Source organism: Peromyscus eremicus, chromosome 1, assembly GCF_949786415.1.
Source record: "Peromyscus eremicus chromosome 1, PerEre_H2_v1, whole genome shotgun sequence".
Taxonomy (NCBI): Eukaryota; Metazoa; Chordata; class Mammalia; order Rodentia; family Cricetidae; genus Peromyscus; species Peromyscus eremicus.
The window spans coordinates 26,031,518-26,051,017 of NC_081416.1; the positions used below are offsets into that span (position 1 = coordinate 26,031,518).

General features: G+C 41.1%; 1 long non-coding RNA gene across 1 annotated transcript in view; it reads left to right on the top strand.

Annotated features, from left to right (window-relative positions):
• The first annotated feature begins 211 nt into the window (after positions 1–211).
• The window catches only part of LOC131896478 (uncharacterized), a 29,206-nt gene continuing 9,917 nt past the window's right edge, over positions 212–19,500 (top strand). Inside the window, exons 1-2 of the long non-coding RNA XR_009375453.1 lie at positions 212–928; positions 11,250–11,319. This is a non-coding gene — a long non-coding RNA (uncharacterized LOC131896478). The remainder of the gene's footprint in view (positions 929–11,249; positions 11,320–19,500) is intronic.

A 19,500-nucleotide genomic window follows, 5' to 3' on the forward strand; every position in this document is an offset into this window, starting at 1 on the left:
CACTCTTGCTTTTAGCCCTGGTGACTGGGTTGGCTCCTAACTTCATCCTTGATCTTAGTCTTTGCTGTAATTCCTCATACTCTGATTCTGCACATGGTACCTTCCGACTGCCTCTGACCTATGATATTATTTCTGTCCAGAGGATATCTAGCACTCATACTTGATCCAGGAGATATCAAGAGAGGATGAGGTCCAGTGTGAGAATCTTCAGAATCAACAGGACCTCCTCAGGGCCTGGGTAACGGTGAGCATAGACCACCACATGGAGGACTGGCCCCATGCTAGGGCTGGACACAGTATGTAGGACACAGAGTTGGATTCAGTATGTCCACGGGTTCCTGGGTACCTGGATCTTCACTTCCTTGCCAAATCACTCAGTTTCACAAAGCAGAGTCAGCTGTAGCCCACATCTGAGTAACCGACATTTTCATCCAGGCCTGGCAACAACGCGAGCGTGAAACTGAGTCAGTTGTTTTATTCCACTTCCAAGCGGAGAGGGGCAGTGCCTCATCCCGCGTGAATGGAGTCATTCAGGAAGACGCTCCTCCAGAGCGGTATTCAGGCAGAGGTCAGGACTGCTCCTAATTAGGCACAGGCTGACTCAGAAGGCTGGGACCTGACACAGTAGCCAGCTGCAGCAAGTGGGCTGTTCTTGGCTGTCTCACGAGGCTGGCCTTTTCCTCAGTCTCCTAGCACGCCGATCTTTCCCTCTAGCCAACAATCACAATGATATACAATGACCGATTTAATTGTAGCAAATCGGCTCTTGCTATCACGAACAACTTCCTCCCACTCCCAAGCATCGATGGTGGGCTCCAGTTGCTGATGGGCCTGTCTTTTGCTGAAGACAGCATCTGCCAGCCTGCGAAGTTGGCGGGAGACTCAGAGTAAAGCTGCATTTCTCACCAAGATGGGTGTGGGAGCAGAGGTAGGTAAAGGAACGACCTGGGCAGAGGGAGAGATAGGAAGGAGACACAAGACTGCAGGTCAGGACAGGGCACAGGAACATAAAAACATCTAAATTGGAGATCAGAAATTTCATAGACTTAGAAGTATTTTGCTAAGGTGTGATCTTTCTGTGGAGTTTTGTACAGGGCTTTGTTACAAGATTGATATAGGAGATTTCATGTGGGACTTTCCTGCACAAAGTCTTGGTCATCATCTGCACTATCCACTAATGTTTTTGGTACAGATCATTTATTGGAAAGAAGAAAGATGGGTTGTGTGCAACAAAGTAAGCTTGAGATGAAAAGGGAGGTCATTTGTATAATTCACAGTGTTTGTTTCATACTGACTTCCCTACCACAGGAGGATCAGGATTGTGTCTCTTATTAGTCTATCCCCAGAGCCTAGCACAACGTGGCTGTCTAACAGGTGCCTGAGTGTATGTTGAAAGAATACATTTAAAAAATGCCCCCACTAATGGTTCCATACCTCTTCTGATCACCTGCTACACTATAAAGCAAGGTTCCCTGTGGCTTTTCTTTAGACACACTAGAGGGTTGATGAATTGGGGAAATGGTAAATCTATCAGCAGGAGCTTTTAGGAGACCGTCTCTAGAAGGATGTTGTTCAGTCCTAATAAGGTGGTGCTGTTGGCTGATAACATAGCTGAACACCATATCCAGGAAGTAACCTGGCCTATGAGAAATCCACCTCATTTACTACGGAGGAGGCCAACGCCAACCTAATTTCTGTAATTGCAGAAGTCATATCACTGGGTATTTCACATGCTGATCTATAACAAAGACAATAAAGCTGTACTCAAAGAAATACATACATTCATTGCCCAATGACCCTCTGATTCCTCTATTGTAAGGAGGAATTAAGCGCCAGTCACGTAGGAACAAATACCAAGTGTTTGTAGTTACAACACCCTTTAATTTTTTTTCCCATTTAAGCTAAAATGAAATGCATTAAACTGAAAGGGAAACTCTGCAGCTTTTGTGGTAGAACTGAAAGAAAATGGTCTTTTGAATCAGAAAGGTGGGTTGAAGGCCAGTTGAACTACTTACTATTAGAGACATAACCGAATGTTTGGGGCTTCGGTTTCCCTGTTTACAATACAGGAGTATAAACATCCTTGTATGTTTTGATGGGTAGCTTTGATGTAGCTTCTGTGATTTTCCATTTTCATATGTTTTAAAACATAGCACACCCTCTAGACTTCCGTTTTGTTTTGTTTTTTTTTGAAGTTTTCAAGTAATATGTGCATAAACATCCTTAACCCATTTCTAGGTACCACTCTAAGGCTGGCTCAGGCTTTCGGTTCATTTTGAGCTGCTGTAAGAGATTACTTAAGACTGGGTAATTTATAAAGAGCGTACATTCATTTCTCACAGTACTAGAGCCTTTGCTAATATCCAGGGTTGGGTTGGGAAGAACTTTCTTTTTTTTTTTTTTTTTTTTACTTATAAACTGTATGGCCATGGCAGGCTTTTTGCTATCTATTCTTATATCTTAAATCAACCTATTTCTATTAATCTATAAGTTGCCATGTGGCTCGTGGCTTATCAGTATCTTAACATCTTCTCATGGCGGCGTCTGGCAGTGTCTCTCTGCCTCAGGCTTCCACTTGCCAGAATTCTCGGGAAGAACTTTCTTAAGGAAGGTAGAAAGGGAAGGGAGAAGGAGGTGGAGAGATAGTAGGAAGAGGGGGGAATAAAAAGGGGCCAACCCCCCTTTCATAGAGAATCCTCGTTTATGATAATGAATCTACCGTAGTGATAATTTCATTCATTGACCCCACCTCCAGGGTCTAACCACCTCTCATTAGACTCCACTTCTTACCACCATTGCACTGGGGACTATGTTCAATGCTTGATGGTGGGGAGAGTAAGCCAAATATAGTATCCAGCACAGGACATTGGGAATCAAAATGATAAAAAGCTCGTGATCCCTATTACACAGAGAAGTTGATCATTAAGGGGGAAAAATGGCTGTCACCAAAAACTACCAATAAAAAAACCTGCAGCAGAAATTTCATCCCTGGGAGTAGTGACAGAATTTGTAGCAGGTGTAATGTTTTGTTTCTGAAAGGGCTCTGTGGAAGTAATCTTGGCCTTAAAGGAAAGAGAAAACCAAAACCAAACAAACTAAAAAAACATTTTCTTTGCAAACTAAGATAAGGAAACAGTGGCATTTCTCAATGAGCCGTATAGAAGAGAGAAGGCAGATGCCTCAGACCTGAGTTAGGCAGAAAAGATTCAAGATGGCAGTAAGCTGAGTCCCAAGGAGCAAACAAAGATAAAGAATTACCTGTGTGCAGAGACCCACAGCCAAGCATTAGGCAGAGCTTGTAGAATTCTACTGGAGAGAGAGGGAGGAAGGATTGTGGGAGCCAGAGGGGTCAAGGACATCACAAGAAAACCCACAGAATTAACTAACCTGGGCTCCTAGGAGCTCACAGAATCTAAACCAACAATCAGGGATGTTGGTTGTTTTTTACTCTTTTGAGGGGCCCACCACCTAGCTCCCAAATAAATCACACAGAGACTTAATCTTACTTATAAATTCCTGTCTATAACTTGGCTTGTTTCTTGACGGCTTGCCTTAAATTGTCCCATCTACCTTTTACCTCTGAGCTTTCCCATTCTCTTCTGTAAATATTACTCTTACTCTATGGCTTGCTGTGTAGCTGGGTGGCTGGCCCCTGATGTCCTTCTCTTTCTCTGGCTCCTTCCCCAATCTCTCTCTTCCCAGATTTTTCTGTCTGTATATTTTCTCTGCCTGCCAGCCCTGCCTATCCTTTCTCCTGCCTTGCTATTGGTCATTCAGTTCTTTATTAGACCATCAGGTGTTTTAGATAGGCAAAGTAACACAGCTTCACAGAGTTAAACAAATGCAACATAAACAAAAGTAACACACTTTAAAATAATATTCCCCAACACAGGGAGCCTGCATGGGACTAACCTAGGCCCAATACATATATGTGACAGTTGTGTAGCTTGATCTACTTGTGGGATTCCTAACAGTAGGTACAGGGATTGTCCTGAATGCTTTGGCTGGCTCTTGGGAACCTGTTCTTCATACTGAGTTGTCCAGCCTTAATACAGGGGGAGGTGCTTAGTCTTACTGCAACTTAATATGCCGATGCTTTGTTGATACCTATGGGAGGCCTGCCCCTTTTTGAACAGAAACAGAGGAGGAGTGGATTGGGGGCATGCAGAGGGGAAATGGGGGGAGAGAATGGGAGAAGAGGGAGAGGAAACTGTGGTCAGGATGTAAAATAAATAAATCAATTAAATTTAAAAAATGAATTATCTATGATGGAGAAAAGGACATTGAAAATGTTCCAAATCTTACTTTAGTAACTAAATTTTGATTTTGTGTAAGTTTTCAACTTCAGAAAGACATGAATAAAGAGTATAATTTTAATGTAGAACCAGAAATAGCTGAAATGTGAGAAGATGAAAAAAATAAAAGCAAATGAAGTGTTCCTAACCAGCAATATTTCTTATGTTTAGTGTTCAGCCTTGTGTCCAGGGGCAACCTTTGTTTCAGACCTTATCATAGACCCAGTATTGTAGCTAGAGTTTTCCTGCCTGACCCACAGTCAGGGCAAATCTCTCTCACCTGCCAGTCCCACAGCCGCTCAGACCCGACCAAGTAAACACAGAGACTTATATTGGTTACAAACTGTATGGCCGTGGCAGGCTTCTTGCTAACTGTTCTTACAGCTTAAATTAATCCATTTCCATTAATCTATACCTTGCCACGTGGCTGGTGGCTTACTGGCATCTTCACATGCTGTTTCTCATCGTGGCGGCTAGCAGTGTCTCTGACTCAGCCTTCCACTTCCCAGCTTTATTCTCCTCCTTGTCCTGCCTATACTTCCTGCTTGGCCACTGGCCAATCAGTGATTTATTTATTGACCAATCAGAGCAACACATTTGCCATCCAGAACATCCCACGGCACAGTATAGTGTAAATACTCCCTTTTGCTTCTCCTTCATTTTGAAAATGTCTCGGGCTGTCTTTTCTCCAGATCCTCCCTATTCTTTTTACTCTGTCCTTCTTGTCCAATGGACAATACAGAATTCTCTCTGAGGTCCGTGTTTCTGAAACATAGACATGATCCCCAAACTTCCCAATTTCTTGTGTTTCACTTTTATTTTTTATTTTATTTTTACTTTTATTTCTCAAGAGAAACAAATCTCACATTTCATGCAGTTCTACAGAAGACCAATGTCCACCTTCCTTGAGATGTCCATAAGATTCTTAGAGACTCTCCTGCTTATTTAGTGCTACAAACCCTCTGTGACACCCTCATCATTGACCATTCATCCATTGCAATAGCCTGATCAGAACTCCTCTTGATTTTCTAGTGCACTTCCTGTTTAACAGGCTAGGTATGGCAGATACATATTAGATTAGCCTTTTCCCCATTTTTTTCATATTTCTATGGTAATGGCACCCTAAGGATGAAATTTCCATGCTGGGAATGAAGATGGGCCACCCGTGGGATCCCCAGGGTCAGAAGAAAGACCATCTCCATACGCATATTGTCTCGTGCTTTTTTTTTTTTTTTTAATCTGCTCTAAGTTGTGACACTGCTGAGCAGAGTGAAGACATGACACTCCCTCCCCTGCCATTGCATTAGTTATTTTTCTTATTGCTGGGACAAAATACTTGACAGAGAGAACTTAAGGAAGGAAAGGTTTATCTTGGCTCACAGCTTCAGAAAATGTAGCCCCTCTAGGCGGGGAAGGCACCACAGAGTTCATGGTGATGGGCGTGGCAGGCCGAGTCTGTTGGCTAGCAGATACAAGCAGAGAAAGCTGGATTGCAACCAGGGGAGGGAATAACTGCCACAGGTCCACCCCTCATGACCTACTTCCTCTTCCTAAAGGCTCCACAGCTGTCAAAGTAGCACTGGAAACTGGAGACTGAGCATTTAAAACAAGCTTGTGAGGGGCATTTTAGAGGCAAACCATAAAATAATCAAAGCCGTATTTTGGTCAAAACTATAAGGAATTTATGTCATTTTTCTCTTATTTTAGGCTAGCATTTAGACCCAGAGGCAGTGCTTATGTCTGGGGTTCTGGCAACCCTACCTCTGTTTCCGAATGCCCATCTCTTTATCTCTGGCTGCTTTGCCAACCATTTATTCAAAATCTATCTGCCAGTTCACTAATCTGTGCTTTAGTGTCTAATCTGAAATTTAGGCAGAATTTTATTCTAAAAGTTCTATTTGTTTCCTGCCTATTTTCTTACATACTATTGTAGCCTTTAATTATTTTAAGCATACTTCTATTTTAGTTTCATAGATTGTTATATTTTTCTCCACATCATGAAAATACTGTTTCTCTTGCTTCTGACATCTGTCATCTCCTTCAAGGCCGATTGCTTTCTCAAGCAATATGGAGTGCTCTTATAAATGCAATTGTTTTAATTGTCAACTTGACACAATCTAGTCACCTGGGAAGGTAGGCTCACTGAAGGACTGTTTAGAGGCGGTTGGCCTGTAGACATGTCTATAGAAGATTATACTGATGGGTGGGAAGACCTGCTCACTGTAGGTGGCAGCATTCTCTGACAGGATATCCTGGAATATATAACAACAGAGAAGAAAAGCTGAACATGAGCATATACGCATTAATATATTGATCTCTCTGCTCTTGACTGTGGACAGGATGTGACCAGTTGCTTCAAGCTTTTGCCACCTTGATTTTCTTGCAATGACAGATGGTAGCCTGGAATTCTGAGTCAAGTAAGTCTTTTTTCCCTTAGGTAGCTTTTGGCTGGGTGTTTTTATCACAACAACAGGAAAGCAAACTAAGACAATAAACTTAGCAATCGAGATTGGGTGGTGTGATGGTGGAGAGCGTGAATCCTATGCCCTCTGAGTTAGAGAAATATTCCTTAAGAACTATATTGAGTTTGCCCTTGGAATTTCACAAACCTTAAACTAATTTTAATGCAAACATTTCACTTTGGCTTTTTTGTACCCTTGAAGATAGTGAAGAGTTGAGCCCTTTCTTCTTATATGGCATGGACTTTGATATGCTTTGAATTGTGTATATACATTTCCTTTTTTCCCCTCCCAGATCCTAGGCTTCTTTCAGGATCTGTTGACACTTGTTAGACCTGCAGATGGTTTTTTTTTTCTTAGCCATGTTGTCATGGATTGGATAGCTTTTCAAAATTCTCAGCGCCCCCCCCCCCCCGTCCCAGTTCGATTGCAAGACAGTTTTAAAAGTCCATGTGTACAGAACTTTTTCATATTCACATTTTTCTTATTTCATGTTACTTTTATTTCTCAAGAGAAACAAATCAGACCTATTATCTACCTGGGAGTCTTACTTAGTTCCCCACTCATCTTCCCTGATCTGCACAGTTTCCACACCCCTCTTGTGATCGCGATGGTGGTGTGTAGGGTGTGGGTGTGTTTCCTTCCTGACAATGCTTCCCATTGTAAAACCCTCCGCCACTGACTGAGTGTTGAGAAATGCTGACTCAGTTATCAGTGACAAAAGCAGTCAAGCTTTCTGGTGCTTGGCAGCGGGGAGGATGCCTCATGTGGAGCAGGTCTTTGAAACCTTACCATCAGAGTACTGTGGCAATATTGTGTCCCCCAATATATTGTGTACCCTAATAAACTTATCTGGGGTCAGAGACCAGAACAGCCACTAGACAGACATAGAGGCCAGAAAATGGTGACACACACACCTTTAATCCTAGCATTCTAGAGGCAGAGATCCATCCAGATCTCTGTGAGTTCAAAGCCACACTGGAAATAGAGCCAGGCATGGTGACACAGGCCTTTAATCCCAGGAAGTGATGGCAGGAAGCAGAAAGGTATATAAGGCATGAGGACCAGGAACTAGAGCCTGTTAAGTTTTTAGACTTTTAGCAGCAGTTCAGCTGAGATCCATTCGGATGAGGACTGAGAGGCTTCCAGTTTGAGGAAACAATATCAGCTGAGGAATTGGCGAGGTGAGGTGGCTGTGGCTTGTTCTGCTTCTCTGATCTTCCAGCGTTCGCCCCAGTACCTGGCTCCTGGTTTGTTTTTACTAATAAGACCTTTTAAGATTCATGCTACAGAGTACCAGCATCTCCCCCTTCCCTTTGCCATTGTTGCTGTGACCACGACGCTCACTTAATGGACATGTGCAGACCCACACCCTTTGCTTCACACAAGGTGGGGAACGAAAGGTCAGGGCTACCAAATGATGCTACTCTAAGAACACATTCTAAGAAATCCTCTGCATTTGCTATTCATGGGTATATGTTTGTCTCTAAGCTTGCCAAAGCCATTTTAAAGTAGGAAAAATAAATAAGTGATATTTGCCAGTGACTACAAGATTATTAGCATCGAGTTGTCCAAAGTTTTAGGTGGCAATAAATAAGATGAGTTAATATGAGGGTGACGTTGTGAAAAATACTTTGCTATATTATTTGAAACGAGGCATATGAGAACCTAGAATTCCTTCTTAAGGGAAGTAACTGCATGTGAAATTTCCCTTTAAGAGGAGCAGGTCTTAACAGAAACACAGTTGCTGGATGGAGTGTGTATTTTTAGGACCAAACCTGAAGAGGAAACGTGTGTTGTGCTGGTGGCCTTTCCCTGTGTTTTCTCAGTATTCTCCCCGGATGAGAGTTGACTGCAGCACGTTCTCCAGACCGTCTGGAGAACTTAAAGGTTCCCATCCATGGCTGCTCCGATGGTAAATTTCTGGTGCAGGCTGCTCCTTGTCTCTCAGCTTATGTGCTTACTAAGTCCAAAGTTACATCTACCTACTAGTGCTTGTCACCCTCGGGAGTGACCTCTGGGTCTTCCAGCCTTATCAGGCTCCCATGACTCCTTCCTGTCACCCTGCACAGGTGGCTGAATAAACAGCAGGATGTCCCACAAGGTGCCCATAAATTAATGCAGCGGAGCTGCCAAGGGGTGGATAATTTAGGGCTCCAGAAATTTTAGCCAAAGTCTGAATTTTTTCCAGTCACCATATGTGGACTAGGAACTCTTCTCCCTCTCCTTCCCCTCTCTCTTTCTCCCTTCCTCTCTCCCCTTCTCACCATCTTGCTGACATTTTTCCTGTGTCTTTGAACACGTTGGTTATGATACACTAAGTAGGGACCACTTCAAATCTTCCTACTTGCAGCTTGTTTTGCTTCTTTACATGAATATTTTTTGTTAAATTTAGAAGTGTGGGTCACTTAAAAACATTCTTTGTACCCCTTTCTTTCTCTCCTAGCCTTCTGAGATATCTGTCAGTAGGCTGGTGGCTCGTCACAGGTCTCTGAGGCTATCTATTTTTGCATTGTTATTCCAAAGATTGGGTTATCTCCATCATATGATTTTAAACCTGGCCAATTCATTCCTCTGCAAGCACGCATCTGCCTTTAGTCCTCTCTCCTGGCTTTTTCATTTTCATTTTATGCCTTCAAACTCTATAATTTCTATTTATTTGTAATGTTTCTTACCCCTGATACTTTCTGTTTAGTAAGACATCTCTCTCACCCTACCCTTTAGTTCTTTACATAATGCTGCTCTAAATGCTTTGCCTGTGAGTTCCCACATCTGAGCCTGTTAATCGACAGTCCATATTGAACACTCTTTACTGTCCCTGCCCCTCAAAGGCCAAACTTCCTTGCTTCTGCTTGCCTTTGACTTCTTACCGAGAACCAGGCTCTTAAAAATACATTGCAGCATCTGCAATTGCACCTCTGAGTTCCTCTGGGCTTATTACTGTCATTCCTTCCCTTTAGTAACTTTCCTCAACTCAATTCCATGAAGCCTTTATTCCTTGTCATCTTTAACCACGGAAGTCTTTCACTGTTTGGCTAATGATTTAACAGAAATTTTCTTAACTGTGTGGATGCACCAAATCTCTCCATGACTGATGCTATCCGTGTGTTTTGGAGAATATCCGTCATGCCCAGGCAGGCAGCTTGAACTCTGCCTTAGTCTTCTCTTCCTGATAATGGACAATCTCAAGCTCAGGTAGTGGTGACAGTATAAGAAGGACATATTTTAGCCAGGGGCGGTGGTGGCGCACGCCTTTAATCCCAGCACTTGGGAAGCAGAGGCAGGTGCATCTCTGTGAGTTCAAGGCCAGCCTGGTGTACAAATCAAGTTCCAGGACAGCCAGAGGTGTTACACAGAGAAATCCTGTCTCAAGGAGGAGGAGGAGGAGGAGGAGGAGGAGGAGGAGGAGGAGGAGGAGGAGAAGAAGAAGAAGAAGAAGAAGAAGAAGAAGAAGAAGAAGAAGAAGAAGAAAGGACACATTTTGGGCATGTGTACAACCTTGTACACAATCAGAGCCCAGAGCTTTTTATGGTTCCCTGTGAATATTCCATTCCTCATTTCGTCCTGTGAAATATTTTGGTAAATTTCTTGTTCGCTCCAATATTATTACAGTGATGTTAAGCAATTGCCACCTCCATGGCAAAGGCTATTCAAAGTAAAAGAGGCCTTAGTTATGTCACTGGAAACAAACCCTGACTGTAGGCATTAAAAAAAAAATAAAAAAAAAAAAAACCCTCAGACAAGTCAAGTGACAACAGTCTCCAGTGAAAGTTACATTTTGGAGCTCCAGATTCATCCTATCACCCCACCCATGGCTGGGGTGCTGCTGAGGCAGGGGAATGCGTGAGGGGTGTGTGTTCCTCTTTAAGACTTCTACAGAGGGGGTTGGGCATAATGTAAATGAAACCACGAATTCAACTGTTCATCTTAAATAAAAACTCCTTGTATTGTTGTGACTGTGCAGTCAACTTCTGGTTATGAAAATGTTGACTTTTTGATCTTTACCAGTGTTCTTGTTACTTTTAGGGAGTAGAGCATACTTGGGGACGTTCTTATTTTGCCATGCCTACTGATCCTGTCCTTTTTAAAAAATATTTATTTTTATTTTAGGCATATAGGTATTTTGCTTGCATGAATGTCTGTGTATACTATGTGTCTGCCTGAGTTGGCAGAGACCAGAAGAGGGTGCTGGATCCTATGGAACTGGAGTATAGATGTTGTTAGGAGCCACGTGGGTTCTGGGAATAGAGCTTGTGTCCTCTGGAACAGCAGTCAGTGCTCTTAACTGCTGAGCCATCTCTGCAGCCCCACTAAGAACATTTTAAACTTATAATCATGTGTAGATTTTAAAGTAAAATGACTTATGCATAAAATAAATGAATCAAAACAAAGTGGGTGTTGTTAAGTTCTTGAACCTTGAATACTATTTCTATTTGTTCATAACTCATGGACAGAAGCAAATTAATTCCCTGTGGGGGTCTCCTTTTTCCTTGAGGTCTGTCTGCTGGCCACCAATCCATGAGGACAAAAGGGTAGAAGCAGCGACAGAGAGCTTTGTACGGCCTGTGAGTATGATGGAAATAGCCTCCCTGGAGACGGCTTCAGTGAAGCAGCTCAACTTTAATCCAGAGTATAGGGATATATAAGACTGGGATATATAAGTTGAGGAACCGTCTTATTTGTATTAAGTGGCACGCTCCTATCATACAGCTGGATTAGCAGCAGCACGACCCTATTGAAATAGCAAGAGCATGTCACCTAATTACTTATGGGCGGCTGGGGAAGAGCATTTGCAGGAAACTGTGTCAAGGGTCATCTTTGAGGTAAGTCAGGCATCAGGGTCTAGAGACATTGTCTAAATAAGGTTAGGTAGAGAGCAGGAAGCCCTCGCTGGGGGGAGGGAGTCCTCCATACTGTGCTGACCTCAGAGAGAGCCGCCAAGCCAAGGTAGATTGCAACCTCTGACCGGCAGGGCCTCCCAACAATTCCCCAAAAGGCACCCATACATCCAACTAGCCCACACTCAGGTACCATACAGGACGCCTATTTAAATCTCAGCTAGAGGAGCAAATTGTTTATTTGTTTGCCCCATATGTTTAATGAGGTGTGCTCACACTAAAGATTTGTTATTCATCTGTATTGAAGTTTACAAAGGCGTCCTGTTCCTGTGGTCTGTTTTTCTCAAATCTTGCAAACCCATCCATACAGTTTCTTTAGATTTCATGCTCCTGTCATCCACTCACACCCTAAACAGAACTCCAGCCTGAGTCTTCTGGGAGACCTTTTTGATAGGAAAGCTACGTTCTCCAGAATTCCAGGTATTCATATCCTCTTTGCCGTTGTTTCTCAAACTCCCTCTTGCCAGGTCTGCCCTGAGCTGTGTATTTTTTTTAAGATTTCGCGAATGTGGATTGATTATGAGACCAGAGGGAGCACTGATCTCATTCCTTACTAGAAAACAGCAGTCATGTCCAGCAGCGCTGGTCCCTTCTTGAAGTATCCACATCAGCATATGATGTGTGATATCTCCCTATCAAGAGAAACAGTCAGCAGTGGGGAGCAGAGGTACAGAGCAGGATTTATCTGCAGAGTTCCACTTGAAACATTGTCCACACTACTAGGTTATTTCACAAGTATATGCTCCTTAGTTTTTTGTTTTGCTTTGTTTTGTTTTTTGTTTTTGTTTTTTGGAAGCACAACATACAACCAGAGAAGTAGAGATGTCACCAGTGTGCAACTCAGTACAATTTTGAATTGTTAACACCGTTTCAAATAGTTGAAAAAAGTTTTCCCTTCTTATGTTCCTCAGAATCCTGAAAGACCAAATTTCTCCCCAAATCCTAGGACTCCTCTCACCTAAATCACAAGAGAGAAGTGGAGGGGGGCCATTGGGTATTAGGGATTTCATATTGAATTTATGTTGTATCTTTTGTTTTATACCTATCGTGTATGAACACTTAGAAAAGTCTAGCTTAGAGTTCTTACGTGCTAAGTGAAGCTCAGGGAGACGGCTTGTACTTCATGAGGAAAACCTTAATTTTTAAAACTATCCAATTTTACACACTTTCCCATACCATCAAGCTAAAGTGCCTTCTAAATGTATAAATCTGATACCCCAAGACAAAAGTTACTTTCGGTCTTTGTCAGAAATGCCTGAGGGTAGTGACCTGCAGACTCATGCCTGCCAAGGTGCCGAGAATAAGTGACAGCTGAGAGCCTATCCCTAAACAAGACAGTTCATACTACTTCAGCTTAAGTCTCAGGGTGCATTGCAGAAGAGGGGACCAGAAGAATGCTAAGAACCAAAAGACAGGGAGGAGGGCTTCAGAATGTCACCTTCTAGGCACAACACAACCATTGCAAATCATGAACTCACAGTAGCTGCACAGAACCTACACAAGACTGACCCTGATAGCAATCATTCATGAGTGGGGGAAGGCTCATTGGCCCTACTCCTTACTGCTAGTCTATTATTGAATATATATGAAGGGTGAAGTAGATAGGGCAGGTAGGAGATGAGAGTAACCAGAACAGATTGTATGCCTGTATGGAATTGTCAATGAGCAAATTATTAAATAAATAAATAAATATTTTTCTACCCATTTATATATCAGCTGGTTTTCTGGTTTGACTAGTGATCTGTCTTTGATATGGATATATCATATATCCATATATATATATATATATCCATATGTATCTACATATCTTCTCATTGTCCAAACCACCTGTGCTCACCCTCATACTTCTAGTCCCAACAATTCAGTGAATTTTCAATGAAAACAGTGATGACTGGCCTTGATACACAACACAAATAATTAGCTCCAAAGCTAACCCTTGAACCACCCAATCTTGAGTCTATTTGTGTCAAACAAACTTCTTCCTAAGTTCCTCTTAGCTCTGGGCTTGTTTTTATTCTAATGAGATGTGAAGCAGAACCAAGAGTTTGACGTGACCATCAAACATTCCTACATTATTTCTGAGGCATCTTCCTCCAACCTCACATGGCAGTTTGTTTCCAATTAAGCCATAGGAGGTTTCCAAACAAATAAGGCTTATTTAGAACAGTTTATACGCAGGGAACTAAAAGATTCTGACAGACTGAACCCTACGTAATGATGACTCAAACTCCTGTTTGATTCTGAGAGAGCGGTGTAACGCAACTGAAAACGATTCTGTGAGAACTTCTTTCACACCACAGCATCTCAGTTTTCCTTTTCTTTGTGAAAGACAAACATGTAAATAAAAATTCATTAAGAAATTCTTGTCTTGAATTTTCCATTAGGAGTCCAAACTCTTGGTTTATTTTTGTATAAATTTACCCCAAAGCGACAGTTTATTCTATTCTCGGGCCGTCCATTCCCAGCAGTGTACTATTAGGAATCAGGTTGTTACCAGGCTCCTTGAAAGTCTTGCCTTTGTAATTGAGACCAGGGTTTTATGCCAACGCTGGGTGTATACACCATCCTCCAAGCTTGGAACCCAGGGTTGGGCCATTTTCCACATAGCAACATGGAGGCTAATTTGCTGTCGCTCAAGAGCCATTATGTGTCCCTCAGTGGAAAGCAACTCTGTCTTGTAGATTTCATTTCTAATCTATTCTATAAACTGGGGAGGCTTTTGCCTTCAATAAGAGGAGAATTTTCCAAATAGTTCTCTTGTTGCCTAAACCCTTAAAATCCAGTAGAACTCAGAAAGACTCCTATTAACCAAAAAAAAAAAAAAAAAAAAAAAAAAAAAAAAAAAAAAAAAAAAAAAAAGCTGAATACCAATTGTATTTGTTTGAATCCTCTCAAAAGTAAAAATGCTATGGAAGTCAGGGTCCCTGAATCTAAGCACAAATCTGTAGCTTGAGTTTTCCTGCCTGGCCCACAGTCAGGGCAAATCTCTTTCACCTGCCAGTCCCACAGCCTCTCCGACCCTACCAAGTAAATACAGAGACTTATATTGGTTACAAACTGTATGGCCGTGGCAGGCTTCTTGCTAACTGTTCTTACAGCTTAAATTAATCCATTTTTATAAATCTATACCTTGCCACATGGCTCGTGGCTTACCGGCATCTTCACAAGCTGTTTCTCATCGTGGCGGCTGGCAGTGTCTCTCTGACTCAGCCTTCCACTTCCCAGCTTTATTCTCCTCCTTGCCCCACCTACACTTCCTGCCTAGCCAATGGCCAATCAGTGTTTTATTTATCGACTAATTAGCAACACATTTGCCATACATCCCACAGCACAAACCCTATACTGTTAGATTTGTGTCTTGTGGTGAGTTATTTCATCTCTTTAATTTCCCCTTCTATAAAATTATGGTTATATTGGTATGAATTTTATTGATGTGGGGGAAATATTGAATGTGAGATAATGAAAATCAAGGACTTAGCACATTCTACTCAGTAAATAAGTTTGACAGATTTTATGGTTTTTTTTTTTTTTTTCACAAACTGGGGCTTCTTTTTCAAATCCACTTAGTTTTTGGAAATAGAAAAAGTGCAGAGAAAATCCATGGTCACCGAGAACTACCAACACATCTTTTGTTCCTGTAGATACTCATATGTCTGCTGGGACCTTGATATTTGTCAAGTTGTTCACAGTTGTTTCCTATGTACAGTATCCCACAGATACAGCTCTTTTCTTCTCCATTTATTATAACCAAGCAAAACTCTTCCAGAAAAAAAAAAAATCCAAGAAAGGGAATAAAATAAAACTAGACCAAAATAAACTAAATATGCATTTTCTCTTTTCCAAGAATTTTGGCATCTTGAGACTAGTGTTCATACCAGTTAAAATGAATGTTTTTGGAGATATGAGTAAAGTTCCCATCGTCACACTGAGTTATACTTCTTCATCTCAGTGTGGTGTATATACATCACACACGGTGGCATTAGGGCCAGCTGTTGGTACTCTCCCAAGGTTAATCTTCATGTTAAAAGAGGCTGGAGAGTTATTATAAAAACCTTTTTAAAAATCTGAATAGATTCTAGGCAACACATTCCCTGGGGCGAATAGAAATAGTGTGAGTCAGAGATCAGAGTGCAGGCCTTTGTAGTACAACAGGAGTTAAATGCACCAACAAATATCACTAACAATAACTAATGAGCACTTTAAAAAATCACCCCAAGGATTTACACAAATGTATAACGGGGGCCGGGCAGTGGTGGCGCACGCCTTTAATCCCAGCACTCGGGAGGCAGAGCCAGGCGGATCTCTGTGAGTTCAAGGCCAGCCTGGGCTACCAAGTGAGTCCCAGGAAAGGCACAAAGCTACACAGAGAAACCCTGTCTCAAAAAACAAAACAAAACAAAAAATGTATAACGGGGTGTATGTCATATGACCCTGTTGTCTATTCTGTTGGGTTCTGGGGCAGCCATTCCAGATGAAAAAAACAATAGTAACAGATAGCTCCCCACCCTGTAGCAGCGAGCCATGCTGTCGTTTTGACTACAGTGGGATTAATCTGTTTGCCATTTCTCATACGTCTATCTCCTAGAAAATTCCTTATCAAGATATAATCAAGACTAAATATGGCATATTTTGTCTTTGGATACTTTCCTAGTGGATGCTTCACTTTATACTTATTAAAGTTGTTTTTGTTTTGTTTTGTTTTGTTTTGTTTTGTTTTGTTTTAGAAATCAGTGGGTTTGTTGGTTGGCCTGTGGAAACTTCTGGATTTATCATTAGCAAATAAAAATATATAATAAGTAGTATCACTTATAATTGTGTGGTGAACATGCGTATCTATATGTGATGAATCATATAACTTGTAAGTCATATGCGTAACTTGTGTATCAGGGATTTTCACAAAATGAGTATATATGATTCATCCCCTTCTTTGTAAGTATCTACTTAGGATCTTCTTTTCTGAGGAGAAGATATACATTTTACAAAGAAGCCCCCTGCCCTGGCAGAAGTAGGCAAATTTTTAGCTTTTATATTGGGTAGGCAAATTTATCTCTAGAATGTAGTTTTCAAAAGCTCTCTGCTGGCACAGAGCTCAGTCTCATCCTGCAAACAGCTAGCTCCTGGGTGTGTGTGGGGTTTTAACTCTTGTTATTTTGAATCTGTCTCATAAAAGATTTTGAACTTGAGCAGAAGGAAAGAGATAATGCTGACCCTTTGTTACTTCTGCATAGACTCAACCCAAGACTCGGTTCTTTGAAAACACTGACAACATCAGTCTTTAGCCAGTCTGAGAGAGGGAACCCAAATGGTTAAAATCAGAGATGAGAACAGAGATTATAATAGATTCTACCATTAGAATCTGATTCTACCATTAGAACTGAAGGATCATTCGCAAGTACTTTGACTATTCATATTCTAAACCTATATTCCAACATATTATAAACTGGAAATTTTAGTAGAACTGGTTAAACTCTTAGACAATTATGACCTGCCAAAATTAAATCAAGAGCATGTAAACAAGTAAACAGATTCAAAACAAGCAAACCAGTAATGGAGTATCTACCAGCAAAGACTGGCCCAGGACCTGATGAACTTGCTGTGTGTCCTACCAGACCTTCAAAGAAGACCCAATGCTAACACTCCTCAAACTGTTCCATAAACTACAAAGAGAAGGGCCACTGCCTCAGCCATTCTATGATGTCAGCATCATCCTGATACAGAAGCCAGCTAAGAGTATAACAACAAAAAGAAATTATCCCAATCTTCAGATGACATGATCCTAACACTTAAAGTGTCCTAAAGATTCCACCAGAAAACTTTTAGCTCTGATAAGCACTTTAAGAAAATAGCAGGATACAAAATCAACACACAAAAGTCACTAGCCTTTCTATATATCAATAATGAAAATGCCAAAAAAGAAATAAAAAGAAAATACCCCCACAATAGCATTACAAAAAAAAGTCAAAAAACAAATCTAAACAAGAAGGTAAAAGACCTTTACAATGAAAACTTCAAACACTGAAGAAAGACTTTGAAGAATTAGAAGATGGAAAGATCTCCCATGCTAACGGAAGTCAGAATTACATCATGAAGCCAGTAATATTTATGAAAATGATTTACAGAGCTGATGCAACCCTACCAAAATTCCAACGATATTTTTCAAATGTATATGGAAGCACATAAGAGCTTAGATGCCCAAAAAGCAATCTTAAGCAGAAAGCAATTCTTGGAGACATCACAGTACCTGAACTCAAATTATACTACAGATCTGTAGTAACAAAAACAGGCTAGTACTGGCACAAAAACAGACATATAGAGCAAAAGAATGGAACAGAGGACCCTGAAATAAAACTCTGGACTTACAGGCCCCCTAATTGTTAACAAAAGTGTTAAAAACGTGTATTGGGAGAGAAGCTTCTTCAGCAAATGATCCCGGGGAAATCCACAGGAATAAGAGTGAAACTAGATCTGTATCGCTTACCGTACATAAAATCAAATGAAAAAATGGATCAAAGATCTTACTACAGACTTGACCCCCCTCCCTGAAACTGCTAGGGGCAAACACTTGAAGGTTTCAGCATAGACAATAACTTCCTAGAAAGGATTCTAATAAACTAGGAATAATCCCAATAACTGACAAATAGGTCACTTGAAATTAAAAAACCCTAGACAGCAAAGGAAACCACCACAGTCTATAGAATGGGGAAAAGTCTTTGCCAGCTCTTACCTGGTAGGGAATCGATACCTGGAATCTCTAAACAAAATTTTATATTCAAAAATTTAATACCAAAAAATCCAAATCATCCTGTCAATATGTAGGCTCATGAATTAAACAGATAGTTCTCTAAGAAAGAAATATAAATGTCAATAAATATGTGAAAAAGCATTCAATCCATTAGAGAACTGCAAATTAAAACCTCTTTTAAAGTCCATCTCACCCCAGTCAGAATGGCTATCATCAATAAAAGAAATGGCAACAAACGCTGCTGAGGATGTGGGAAGATAGAAATCCTTATATACTACTTGTGACAATGGAGATTTGTGTAACCACTTCGGAAGTCAGTGTAGAGATTACTCAGAAAAAAAATCCCTGAAAATGTAACTACCATATGACCCACCTATACCACTCCTTGAGTAAATACACGAAGAAATCTAAGTTAGCATACTACAGATTTATGTATGCATTTATTTTTATCACCACACTTTATAACAGCCAAGACTCAGAACTAGTCATGCCCATCAAACCAATGAATGAATGAAGAAAACAGGGTAAATGTGCAAAATACAATTTTATTCAGCCACAAAGAAAAAGAAATCATGACCTTTGCAGGAAATGGATGGAACTGGATATCATTATTTGAAATGAGACAAGTCAGACTCAGACAGACATAATACCAGGATTCCTGTCATATGTGGAATGCCAATTTAAATTGTGCATCATATATATGACATGTAAGTGGAAAAAGACTATGGGGGAAGGTCAAGTCTAAAGGGAGGAGGGAGGTAAGAGAGGGTAATGGGAGGTGTGTATCCTCTGAGCAAAGGAGGCAACTTTTCTGGGAGGTGGAGGGGAACAGCAAGAGGGGAAGGGGGAGGGGGAGGGCGGAGTCACGGGCAATGAGAGCAAGCCGTAAGGACATGAATGTGTGAAAATGTCACAATGAAATCCATTTCTGTGTACAATAACCTACCCCCAAAGAAACAAAACACTGGCCCTTTAAAGCTCTGGATTTCAGTGTTTATTGAGCTACTAGAATATACTCAGCTGTTTGGTTATATCTAAATTTGATCTCCTCTGAGCCTGGGAGGTTGGCATTGTTACCTCCATCTTACAGAAGAACTGAGATGACA